Consider the following 12,386-nt stretch of genomic DNA (forward strand, 5'->3'; position numbering starts at 1 on the left):
AATAAAGTCCTTTAAAACAAAAACAACTTGCAAAATATTCCTAATAAGCAACACAGTGTAAATACATAGTATTTTGCATCAGAATTACTATAAATAAGACAGATTAACAAATTCTTCAATAAATATATAGAGTAAACCTGATGATATATTATATCTACCATAATTATTAAATAACAATAGTATAATGTCATTAATTCAAATTTAACCTATAATGTACCATTTCTATAAGATCAATGACTTTCCATATTCCATTTTTTACAGGACCTTTATTATGAATAGCATACTCATCATGGATTCTCATTCTCCTTGTTTAAGATAATTGAGCATAGAAAACCAGGAAGAGATCACTGAATAAGATAAACCCGGTGTTCTTTAGTAAGGTATATATTAAAATTAATGATAAAATAAAAAAATTCTCCAAAGAATAATATTTTTGAATATTTTATACAAACCTTTGAAGACATAAGATATCAAAGAATCTATCAGAGGAAAATAAACAAAAACATTAAACCAATCAAGACTGAATAATTATTTTATTATAATTTTGAACAAACATTTTTGGTACACAATAGAATAAGAACTTATTCCATACTCTTTTTGTTCCTTTCCTCTTGGCCATGCTTTACAGCAGTCCCTTTTTATCAGCACCGAGAAGGAAATGAATCCATTTTCTCTAAATATATTTGAAATGAACTAATGACAAAAATAATGATCCTTGCCTTCTTGGAAGTAACATTCTACTGAAGAGAAATAGAAATGTTGCCTATTATTGATCATTAAATTTTCCCTATGTATAAGAACATCTTTCACATCAAATACATATTAAATATTAAAGTACTTGAAGATAATGCAGTGTGATGTCAGAAACTCGAGTAATTCGGGGAAACAGTGTTGTTCTCATTCTACTTACAACTACCTGTATGTTTCAGATATTATTTAAAACAGGATTGTTTAACTATCACAAAATCACAAAATAAGTTGGGAATGTGAAAAGTTGGAAAGTGAAATTACACAGATATTTAAATAAAACATTACTGTAGCTTCACCTTAAACTATCTAATACATCTTTGTAGCAATTTTTCCTGCGTACTATACCTTCCTATTACTTAACACCCTTCTCCATTTCATTACCATGTTCTCTGAGAAGCTGCAAAGCTCAGTTGATCTTTCTCATAACAATGATCTTTTTGAAAGTGATCTTAAACAGTCACTCAACCAATGGGATCACATGAAGCTAAAGAGTTTCTTTACAGTCAAGCATACAATAAGCAAAGCCAATAGATTACCCACAGAATGGGAGAAAATATTTGCGGGTTTTCCAACTGATAAAGGCCTAATCTCTAGAATCTACAAAGAACTCAAAAGTCTAAACAGTAAGAAGTCAAACACCCCACTCACAAAATGGGGCAAAGAGAAAAGTTTCTTTTAGTTTGAAATTTTATTATGTCTAATTACTATGTACTGAATACTTTTTTATGGTATTTCAAAGATACAACATGAGCTAGAGAGATGGCTGAGCAGTTAAAGAGCTTGCCTATGAAGTCTAAGGACCCAGGTTCAATTCCCTAGTACCCAGATAAGCCACATGCACAAGGTAGCACATGTATCTGGAGTTCATTTGCAGTGGCTAGAGGCCCTGGAATGCCCCTTCTCTCCCTCTCTCTCTCTGTCTCTCTGTCTCTCTCTCTCTCCATATATATGTATATATATATATATATATATATATATATATATATATATATACATACATACATATATATACATATACATATGTGTGTGTGTGTGTGTGTATATATATATATATATACATATATATATATATGCCTCTCTCTCCTTCTCTCTCTTTCTATCTCATATATAAATAAATAAATAAATATTTTTTTTTTATTAATTAGTTTTGTATTCAGCAAATACAATTAGTTTGGTACCATTATTAGGCTCATCCATGACATACCCCCTCCCCATTGGCCCCTCCTTGTTGAGGTATATGGGTCGTGTATTATGGAGTTAGCCCACAGTTGTAGGTAAGATAAATGTCTCTGCATATCATGACACAACATTTGGCTCTGACATTCTTTCTGACCCCTATTCCACAAAATTTCCCTGAGCCATGTTGGGTTCATTTGTGGTCTGCTTCAGTGATGAGGTGTTGGGGGCCTCTGAAAAAATATTTTCTTAAAAGATACAACAAACTTGTATTTGGGAGATTCTGTGTGAATGAACTCTCTTGTGATCAGTAAAACAATACAAATTTCACCTTCAAATAGACAGACATGGGACAGTTTAAATGCATTTTGAAATACCATTACAATTGCACTGACCTACAAATTGTATAATCAAGTTACTCTTTTCCTCTACTAATAGATACACATGAAATTTTTTTCACTAGATATCATTTATCATCATATCAGCTAATTCTGTTAGTGGAGACTTTGCTTTCCATTTTATTCAAATTTACCACACTGTAACAAGACAAAATTATTTCCCATGCATGCTAAAATATAATCTAATATATTAGAGCCATTAAACAGTCATATTCTCATACAAAGATACTATTGTGTGGTCTTACTACTTACATGTTAGCTCAAATATAGCACAGAGATTAATAATTTTTTTATTTGTTTGAGAGCAACAGAGAGAGAGGCAGAGAGAGGAAAGAGAGAAAGAGAGAGAGAGAGAGAGAGAAAATGGGCGTGCAAGGGCCTCTAGCCACTGCAAATGAATTCCAGACGTGTTTGCCCCCTTCTGCATCTGGCTAACATGGGTTCTGGAGAATCAAGCCTCAAATCAGTGTCCTTAGGCTTCACAGGCAAGCACTTAACCACTAAGCCATTTCTCCAGCCCAGAGATTAATAAATTCTATTCTACATTATTTACCAAAAAAATATCATGAGTTTATACTTCTTAAGTATGCTTCCAGGAGAATAAGACTAGGTTCTCTAGGTATTCAGGTGAAATATTTACAATTAGAAATCTGCCCATCTAATGATGATCTGAGGATGAGATGACTTTCCAACAGAACAACTTCTTGTTTTTAACTATTAAACATCACTTTTCTCTCAGTGCCAACATGTCACAGATGCCAGTTGATAAAACACATTCATATCAGAATGAAATGTGAGCTTGTACCTGTGGAATACAGTGACAAGTTGATTGGCACAAGCCATAAGAGCAGTATGCCCAGAGGCTACCAGTACATCAAGGTGGCTAGTAGGAATACCAATGCAGATTTCAAATGCATCAATATTCTACCCATTCCAAATTAAATATACCCAACTAACTTCCTTTGGGTCTGATCCCCCAAATCTAATAACCATTCCAGCACCATCTGAAATGAGGATTGTTGGAAGTTAAATATGTAAGAAATGATTTTCATGTCCTTGTAATTTTAAATGTTCAACATCAACTCATCATTAAGCACTTAAGGAGTAAGATGGAGAGGAATGTGGACAGACAGTAATAGATTAACAGACATGATAAAACATGATGATAAATGGTCATGTAATCAAGGGAAATAGGGATTAGTAGGCAATAGTGATATCTCTCATGGAAGATGTTAGTTCCAGACCCATACTACTTATACTATCTCAGTAAAAATAAATGAATTAAGTAATAAAGTTAAGACTATTAGCAGAAGAGTACTTAATATTCCACTTAAACTTCCCATACAGAAACTCTGAGATAAAATAAAATAAGCCTTATAGGGTGACATATCCTTGGGCTTATGAACAAATGTCTACTTGCTCCAGATTGGTCAGCAATGACTGTAGGGGGAATTTTGAGAGCCCTTACTTATATAAATTTGGGAGAGGGCCTTGTGACTCATGTGACTTTCTGAGCTTCCTGAATCTTATAAGTCTTCCTCTTCCCTCTAGGAGGAGATGTTCCAACCCAGAGGAAATAGCCTACATAACAACTACTATTTAAGAAATTATGCAACTATAATAATTACATTATAACAATGTATCATAGAAAGTACTAGAGAATAAAACTTTGGCTCACCTCTTTACCCATGAAGACAAAATAAAAATTATAAACCAATAGCTGGAAAACTCAGTTTATTTTAGACAGGAATCATGCCCAAATAGTTACCCAGTGAAATATAAGATGCTTTAGATACAGGGATGTCAATATGCTGCCACACATTAGCAGATTGAGGTAGAAAAGTATTAACGAGTATATTAAAATAAGTTGTATAAAAGCACCTGCTCATGGGCTGGAGAGATGGCTTAGCAGTTAAGGTGCTTGCTTGCAAAGCTTAACAATCTAAATTCAATTCCCTAGTATCCATGTAAAGCTGGATGCACAAGGTGGCACATTAATCTGGAGTTCATTTGCAGTGGCTGAAATCCCTGATGGGCTCTCTCACTCTCTCTCTCTGTCTGTCTGTCTCTCCTTGAAAATAAATAAATATATATTTTTTTAAATCCCACTCTTTGGAAACTAGAATTAGAAGCAATAGTGAATCTAATAAGTCAAAAATTAATGGTTAAAACAAACATGTGCAAAATTTCTCAGGAGCATTGCATTCAAAAATCTAGACTTTTAAAAAAATCTAGACTTTATTAAGACGTATCCATCATTGTCAAGGAATCATGCTGATAGATTTGGGACAAGTAAGGGCATAGGTGAATAAATGAGAAATTAGGAAAGAAATAATCAAACCTCCATTAGTTGAGGATGCCTACAATGAATAACAAGGACCAATAACAATTAAAAAACACTAGGTAGAAATTCAATTTATAAATTTCTAGTACAAAAGAATAAGTGTTAGCAAAGGTTATATTGTAGGATATTACTTATAATAGAACAAAAATAGAGCACACTGAATAAATCTAACTGAAATATAGGAAAAAACACTATAAAATTTTATTGAAATACATAAAAGTTGTATATAGGAAAATACACTAGAATCATGGATAATACCATTTTTTAAGAAGAAAAAAAAAAGCAATGATACTTTCCCATAAATAGATTTGTACATTTTTTTTGTTGGAAAATCATCACAGGAGTCAGGGCTGAAGCCACATAACAAAAGACAATTTAGAAAGAAAAACTCATAACAGACTTTTTTTTTTTTTTGACCAAAGCTTCACATGGCAAGAGTCTTTGAAAATGACACCACAAAGAGCCATAAGAAAGTACTCTAATATTATGATTCAAAAATTTGAACAGGCACAGTGAAATGTGACTGGTAAAAATTGGGTTGACCTAATGGAAATAAATGAGAGGAGAAAGCACCCAACGTTTAGCTGCTTGGTTTTTTTCTTGGCCTTCCTGTATAGCTTACCTTTCTTCTGGATAAATGCTAATATACCTTCTAACTTGAGGGATCCATGAAGTACTATCAAACAAGGTAGGCCAGAGAATACCTTTTGGCCAGCTTTTACAAAGAAATTTGGGGATGTGTTCAAGTAATATGCCAGGTTTTATTGTTGGTTTGGGGAGGGGACTCTTGTTTCTATAACTCTCCTTAAGAAGGAGGAACTCCAGTTTCTACAGCTGGTCCTGGGGATGACGAAGAGAGGCAGAAAGACTTTTTCAAATGCCCTTTAAGTCTGAGTACTCAGTATACCAATGCATCATACTATCCAGTTTCATATTTTGTACTCCAATACATTCAATAAAATTCTGATGAAACTTCAAATGGAATCAAACTAGAAATAAACAAGTCAACTTTAAAATTTATGTGAACAATTTAAGTTTTTGAAAATTAATAAGGCATTTTTCAAAACTTAATTTAAATTTACAGCCATTATTAAGTGTGCAAAGGTGAAACAAGAATAAACAGAGACCATTTTTATAAAGTTCCCTCTTTAAAAGAGACTCACTCAAAAGGAAACAATTTATAACAAAGATGATATTACTATGAATTACTTAATAAATGATAGCATAGCAAATTCATAGTAGAAAACCATCACATAGTCCTTCTTCACAATATGTACAATAATAAATCTTAGGCAAAATAATTTTTTAAAAAATTTAACCTGTTTAGAAAAGCTTTTAGAAAATAATAAGATATATTCTTGACATTGTGGCATAGATTTTTTAATCACTCCCTCAAAGAAAAATGCATAAAAATAAATAAATTTAAATTTGCCTAAAGTAAAAATAAAAAAAAATATTATAGTAAAAATGAAAGGGTTTAAAAAATATTAAAGTGTAATACAAAAGCCAACATGAGTGGGCATCCAGTATCAAAATGGACATGAATATGAAAGCAAGTCATTGAAACTAGGATAAATGATGCATAGAGCAATTCATCACAGACGAATACTGCAAACCAATCGCTGCTGAGCAGATGCTTAACTGCTGTGGTAATCAGGAAGATAGAAATTAAAATAGCAAGATGAATTTCTGGAAAGCTGGTAGAATAAAGGTGCCCAGTTCTAGAAAAATCAAAACATATAAACAAGTGCAGTTTTGAAGTGAGGGGCACAAGAATCTAGCCAGGGAGTGACAGAAAACTGAAAAGAATAGCAAAAAAAAGTGATGAGGTGATCAAATTTGATAGCCCTGCCTCCTTGGGGTAAACAGACACTCCCTCCATTGCAAAAGCAAGTATAAATGGCGGACTCCCTGTGGGTCTAATCATGTCAATGTCAAAAACCCCAGTGCCAGGAGAGTTTCACAGAACTCAGAGGGGCTAGAGGACCAATTATGGAAGGTACCACAAGTTCACATCATTATTTTACTTCAGAGAACCAACTGTCATTGCCTCTTTCCACACTTCTGCAGTCCAGGCCGCTAGAGCAAGGCAGCATATTGGGGATGAGAGCCAATCCACTGTACCCATTAACCCAGGTGCCCTTGGGCCTTAAAATAGTCCTTCTATGCCTCATACTTCCACCATTCTGCTGCTGTCCACGTCAGTCCACTCACAGCCCATGTCCCTGTTCTGCCCAAACAGACATGATATCTCCTGTCAATGAAGCTAGTGGGGAAACTTCTATCATGTTCTGTGTTTCTAAAGTCATAATCCTATGCTGGACCAGCCAAAAACAAGTAGCCCAACCACACTGCTGTGTGTTATCATCTTCCTCTGAGTCACTATAGTATCTCCACACAAGATAGATGGAAGATTTGGTCCCTGCTACCACACACACACACACACACACACACACACACATACCATGCATGAAACAAAACAAATAATTGTCACCAAAGAAGCCTCATTGGGGCATCATCAGAAACTAATCTAACTTTTGTCTATACAAGTAAAGTCAGAAACCAAAGACAGGAAAAGGAAAGTTATAATAAATACTACTCTCTAGAAGTATGGAGAAACAACTAAATCATCAGCTAAATATAAAGAAATCAAAGGTATTATTATGAGGAAACTGAATACATTGCCAAAGAATACAAAATACAAAGAATTGTCATCATTTAATTTTATATATATATACACACATATATATTTCATTACAGGAATGAGAAATTTAGCACAGAGATAGATACCTTGAAAATAAAAAGAATCAAACAGATCTTGGGAATGGAGAACTTAATAAGTCAAATAAATACATAGTTGAAAGTCTCAAACAGACTAAATCAAGCAGAACTTTAGATATCGAACTTTAAAATAAAAGAAGTATAGGGAAAAGGCAAAAGACTGAAGACAGCCTCCAATACTGATTGGACAACAAGGTGAAGAGAAGGAAAAAAGAAAGATAATTTATTCACTGACCTAGTGATGGAAAACTTCCCCAAATTTGAAAAAGGCAATGACACTCTGGTAGAAAAAAAAAAAAAAACAAAAAACCTTGGGACCTCAAGTAGAGAGCCCAGGAAAGTGACTCAACACAATACAACAGTGAAAGCATAAGACAAAGACCATACTATAAAGGGAGGAAAAAAGGAAGCCACATATAAGGAAACTCCCATTAGACCCACAACAGAATTCTCTGCTGAAACACTGCATGCTAGAAGAGAACAGAATGTCCTACTGTAAGCTTTCAAAGAAAAAGCTTCCAGAGGAGCTGTATATATGTGAAGCTGAGCTACAATGACAAGAGCTGGAACAACTCAACATTTACAAAAGAAAAGAAGTACTCAGACAGTATTTCATGTGAAATCATATTCACAGTATTTTTAACGTTTTCATGATTATTCTCATACGTATACTAGTGTGTATATGTATGTATGTATGCATGTATGTGTGAGTAAACACATGCATACTCATGCCTACATGTGGAGGCCAGAGGACAACTTTGAAGCAGAGTCTCTCACTGGCTTTGAATTCTCCTAATTAAGCTAAACTAGCAGGCCAGTCAGCCTCAGGGTTCTGGTTCTGGTCACCTCCCCAGCACTGAGGTTTCTATGTGCTCATCACTTTGGGGACCAAACTCAGGTCCTCATATTTGAAAAAACAAGTACTTTACCAACTGAGCTATGTCCCCAGAACTGTATTTTATATATTTTACAATGTCAGGCAATGGTAAGTTCATACATAATTTTTATAGCAGCTGATTGTAATTCTGTATACACCACCTTCCCTCTTCAGACAAGACTAGAACCTACATCTGATCCAGTCTCATTCCAAGATGGCTGAAAATAACAGCTCCCCAGCAATCAAGTTTCTCCTTTATACATCTGAGTCTCATTATGAGACTCATTCTTATTGGATGTTTCATAATTAGAAATGGGACTGACACACATGTGCAAGCATCTTGACTCTTGGTTCTTGGTCCCTTTTGTAAGATCTTGGCTCTTAAGCCTCTTGGCTTTTCTGATTTCTCTTTGCCCCCTGACCTCTCCTTCTGCTCTGTCAGCCCCTATATCCGGGGAGGAGAGGGGGGGGAATGATCTCCTTAGTCTCACTTCCCTGGGAAAGGGAGAATTTCTTTTTGCCTGGGTGCTTTCCTGCTTTGTTTTCCCAGTGTCTTCTTTCCTGAAGAGAGACTTCTCCCTAGGTGAGGGAGATCACCTCTGTCTCTCCTCCTGCCTTCCCAAGCCTGCATCATAATGTCTAGGGTAAATTTGCCTGCAGCTTTAGTTCCTAGTAAAAGTCCTCTTCCTGGCTTGGCACTGTCACCAGGTCCTTGGGAAGCAAAAGAGAACTCAAATTTCCCTTCCTCTTTTTTTTTTTTTTTTTTTTTTTGAGAACACTCATGCTATCATGAATTTCTACATGTGAATTGGGGGAAACACACATACATGCTCACTCATTATTCATTGCTAATGAGCCAAGAAGAAAGGCATAGCATATCCACAAGCAAAAGTGGTCAGTTCAAGTATCCCGGTTGGGGCAGGGGGAGATTATTTTGCCTTCATGTAGTTTCTCTGCATCTCCAACTGGCATATCACCCTTGCAATACCAAGGAAACAGAGCATTTGGGAAAGGGTAAATGTCTTATTTTACATGTAACGGTAAGGTAATTTTACATCTGCACTAAGAGTGGATTAAGCAGTTATAGACAATTGTTAACCTACTGAAATAATCATGAAGAAGAAGGGATCCTTGCAAGAAGCTCATCTTAATTACCCTTGCAGCTGGGAGGCAATTTGCATAGAGAATCTTTGAAACGTGTCAGGTATGAATTGAGCCACTGAACTGCTACATTTGATAATGCAGCCATTGAGCTTTTTTTTTCCCCCTCTGAAGATGTTGTTTCAACCTAACAGATAGATTTCTTACATAAAGTACTCACTTCTAATTAATTTTCTCATGTAGTTAATATACATACACATTTGTGATTTTCAAAGAAATTAACAAAACAACAAAAACAATGACTATTAATTATATATACGTACATATATATATGTAAGAAAAAATTTACTGAATATGTTTATGTTTTAGGTTTAGTTCTTAAAATTTAAGGGAATAAGGGTCCATGGACACTTCTTGTAGGTAGCAGTTAGCTAATGGAATGAGGCAATGCTGTAAAAGCCATTCCCAATATTAATTTATTTGTAATTACAGCCTCTATTTTGTATGAATAAAGATATCACAGCTTTCCTATCCATTTTAAGCAGAGGAAAACAGGGATGGGGACTGCAAAAGTTAATGAAGTCACTCATTAAAGACATTGCATGGGGCTGGAGAGAAGGTTTAGTGGTTAATACACTTGCCTATAAAGCCTAAGTACTGAGGTGTGATCCCCCAAAACCCACATTAGCCAGATGGACATGGTGGTGCATGCATCTGGAGATTGTTCAGAGGTTAGAAGCGCTGATGCATCCATTATTTCTCTCTCTCTCTCTCTCTCTCTCTCTCTCTCCTCTCTCTCCTCTCTCTCTCTCTTTCTCTCTCCCTCTCTATCTATCTCACATAAATAGATAGATAGATAAATAAATAAATAAATAAATTGCATGGTCAGGATTTAATTCCATATAACCTGAATCTCATCAGATTCCCTTATTCCCTCTATCTTGCTTCTCCTTACCCACTCTCTCCAATATCACATCTAAGAAGTAAAATTCTCAGTAGTTAATAATATTTACTCAAAACATGAATCATGGAGTGGCACTTTATCCATTTTCATCACTGAAATAATTTTTCTATGTCTAGTCCTGTTAGTGGAAAAAGTCAATAGAGACATGATAAGAAATAAAGAATGTAGAAACTATATGGGAAAAAAAAGGAAAAATAAAACTGAATGGAACATTATTAAGGTTGATGATGTTTCTAGGAAAGGTAGCGAAAAGAGAATTTGGAAGAAATTGTTCAATTTTTTTGTTTGTTTATTTGTTGTTCGAAGTAATGTCTCACTCTAGCCCAGGCTGACCTGGAATTCACTATGTAGTCTCTCACTGGCCTTGAACTCACAGTGATCCTTCTACTTCTAGGTTAAAGACAAGAGCCACTATGCCCAGTTTTGATCAATTTTAAAAATTTTATAATTTAGAACCATAGAAAAACACAGGTAAGTTCTTTAACTGAGAACACTTAAACCTTCATTATTTCAAAATATTTTGATTGTAAGATAGTTCCTTTTCTATAAACGAGGATTTTCTAATTGGGATTCTAGTCACTTAGTTGCATAACCTAACACATCATGCACATCTTTTTAATGTAAATACAAATGCTTCTAGAATCTTGCAAAATTTCCCCCTTGCTTACCGTGTTTTCAATCCCACCAAATTTAATTTGTCTTTATTAAACTTTAACAAAGCAGCCAATTTAGCTTTCATCAAAACAAATATTTTCACATTTATGTTTCTGTAATATGATAATTTGATGAATATTCAATTAAATTTTATAATTGGAAGTATAAGAGTATTAGCATCTCTATAGGAAAAAAATGAAACAAATTAAGAGCAGATCACTTGTCAGAAGTACTCATTATGCTACATCCATTAGTTACATGTGCTAGTTATATATGTTAGCTGTGTGCATTCACTACATGTGTTCACTACATGCATTAGTTACATGTGTTAGTTACATGTATTAGTTACATGTGCTATAAAAGAATGAAGACTCCCTGTTAATCAAGCATGTGAGTAAGACTGTTTGTTTTGCATATACAAAATCCTAGAGCAAAGAATGATAATTTCTTCATTGAATATTTTGTGCTGGTGGTGATCTAACTGCAGTCCTCTAGCATTTGTGATGCAACTCTCTAGTGCCGTAAGTTTTCCTGCCTATGTTACTTTGTCTAATTTTTCTGTCATGTCACAGGCACCTGACAAAAATAAGTTCTAAAATATTTATTAATGGCAAGAACTCAATGGGTAATGCTAGCGATTACCACAAATTAAGTTCAATTCTATCAAAAATAGTGCAAACATAAATCTAGCCTAGAAAGGCAGTCTATGGCATAACTCAATCTGCATAATCAGAAAGAAGTATGACAAATTTAGAGTAAGAGGTAATGACCAAGTACAATTTTTTTCTTACCTCATGACACTAAATATTATAATGTGACTAAGATTCCATTAAATTTCATAAGTACAAATTCATTTGTTGGTATCTCGGAGGTGAATGGAAACCCAGCTATGGTAATGATACAAATTATCTGATTAAAGTCTCCACACAGTTAAGTACGTCAAGAGCCTGGAGTAACCTAAATCCAATTGTGATCATGTTTCAAGAGATTTCCATATATGCAGATGATTAATGCTACAGTAGTTCAAATGCATATATGATTTTGTAGTTCAAGACATCACTAATTCCAAGAATTGTAGAAAAAGGAATGTAATCACTGAGTCGTGCATTGAATATCCAAGTGGCAAACCAATCAGTCAAGTCTTAGGAATGGGGCTCTAATTAATTAGATACAGCAGGATATGCAACAGATGTACATGTATATAAGAGATAGCCTGCTAACAGAGAAGTCCTCCATGGATAATGTCAAACGTCGCCCACAATTGAAGTTCAAATACAAACATATGTAACAAATTTAGGAAGCTTCTAAAAAGTTAGATTAATGGGACACTCAAGCCACATA

This window comes from Jaculus jaculus, chromosome 9 (assembly GCF_020740685.1).
Source record: "Jaculus jaculus isolate mJacJac1 chromosome 9, mJacJac1.mat.Y.cur, whole genome shotgun sequence".
Classification (NCBI taxonomy): Eukaryota; Metazoa; Chordata; class Mammalia; order Rodentia; family Dipodidae; genus Jaculus; species Jaculus jaculus.